Raw genomic sequence first — 1862 nt, 5'->3', positions numbered from 1 at the left:
GGAAATCTGAACAAGCTCCATCCACCCAGTGACTCTGATGGTCAAATATTCAGTCACTGGCTCTCATTCATCGTTCTACAGAATCCCCCTTAATGTGCACAAAACCATCAGTTAATACTTTTGTAAAGCGATGCTCACTGACTTGCTCAGTGGGATATTTAATGTAGACTATTCAAAATTAGACATATGTTTAAATGTTCCTACCACAGTCACCACAGTAATTGTTGTCTCCATTAAAGTTTGCTGATAAAATTGTTGAGAAAGTTTTATTCTTGATCACTGCTCAGGGGAGTAGACGATACTAACTGGGGGTCTTCTGGGCGAACCAGACAGGCTGAGTCTACTTCTCTGGCAATTATTATCACCTCCTTTACTCTCCACAGTATCTAATGCTCCACACAGACACTGGAGAAAGCTAAACGAACGTACAAAATCCCTACTCATCCGTCAGTACGTGAAGCTCATCTTTATTTCTGGGTTTTACTCACAAAGGAAACTGAGGTCTCTGGTGATCTGGGTTACAGCTTCTTGAAGAACAAAGGGGAAGTCCTTAGGGAAAGTCAGGCTCCACTCACATTCCCATCTCTTGGCTCAACCTTGAGAACAATGGGTTTTTCCGGTCGAATTAACCCTTGAGTATATAATTTCAGGGGGATCTGCAACAGTTAAACAAACACATGAGAACCAACAAATGAAACCCAACCACAGAAGCAAAGCAGGCAAGATACATGAAGGACAATAATCCATTACAAACATATAAATACTGTTTTTAGATTCATCTATCTCTGATTCTTTAAAATTACTCGCTAAGCTGTCCAGACTGAAGCATGGAAGCATTCATCCATCACTCTTTCAACAGATTATCCATTGAGTACTTACTCCGTACCAGACTGGAGACACACTCATGTTGGCTGGTGTTCTTTTTTGATTTTAACTTTAAAGGAAAAGGATGAGTGTTTAAAATTTAAAACAGATTCCTGCCATTATGGCAAACAATTTTGAGAAGTGCCAGACTTCATTTCTATACATTGAATCCTGAGTGTTTATTACACACTTTATTGTATGGACATCCACCCTGCTGCACATCCTGTCACCTCTGCCGTGGAAACATCCATTCATGATGACAGATTGGGATGGAAAGGGAGCACAGCCGGACTGGAGTCAGGTTTGCAGAAGGTGGGGCCAAGTAGCCAGGATGGCCTGGACCCTGGGCGTCCTTCACATCAGGCAGACGTGCTTCACACCACTGATGCTCAACCTTGCTGGCCCTTCAGAATCATGGGGGCACTTTTAAAGCCACACTCTGGGAGAACCATGTTAGAATGTCTGAGATGACCTGGGCATCAGGATTTTTAACAAACCCACTGTTCCCATGTACAACGAGGGTTGAAGAACCTTGGTCACCAGAGTGTCTATAAGTTGTGGTGGAGAAGAGCATCGTTCAAAAGTCACGTCATGGTTTTCACTGCACGTCATGACTGTGCACAACATGTTCCCTTCCTTTCTGCAGACTTGAAAGAAATCTAAAATACTGCTCAAGGTCATAGGTCTGTGCATAATGATGTCACGTGAACTGCACTGACTACATGACCCTTATGGTTGGGTGGTCATAAACCACAGACATGGCACTCAGGAGCTGAAGGACCCTTCAAGGTCACAGATGGCTCCAAATAGATTCTCTGGCTGACAGAACAAATTACTAAGCATAAATGAGTCCACACACACACACACACACACACACACCTATTCCATATCTCGTAGTTTAAAAAAACAATGAAACATTCCTTTTGGAGAAAGTTCTCTCTCTGACCTGTGTTTCTTTACAAGGTTTGAAGGAGAAGTTCTGCAGGACTCTGACAAGG

General features: G+C 42.8%; 1 long non-coding RNA gene across 1 annotated transcript; it reads right to left on the bottom strand.

Moving 5' to 3' along the window:
• Positions 1-448: 448 nt before the first annotated feature.
• Positions 449-1862, bottom strand: LOC117800178. The gene is made up of 2 exons (XR_004623070.1): positions 1811-1862; positions 449-656 (listed from the first exon to the last, which is right to left on the bottom strand). It is a non-coding gene; the product is annotated as an uncharacterized LOC117800178 (long non-coding RNA).

Source organism: Ailuropoda melanoleuca, unplaced genomic scaffold (assembly GCF_002007445.2).
Source record: "Ailuropoda melanoleuca isolate Jingjing unplaced genomic scaffold, ASM200744v2 unplaced-scaffold655, whole genome shotgun sequence".
In the NCBI taxonomy this organism is placed as follows: Eukaryota; Metazoa; Chordata; class Mammalia; order Carnivora; family Ursidae; genus Ailuropoda; species Ailuropoda melanoleuca.
This window is presented reverse-complemented; position numbering and strand designations above follow the sequence as displayed.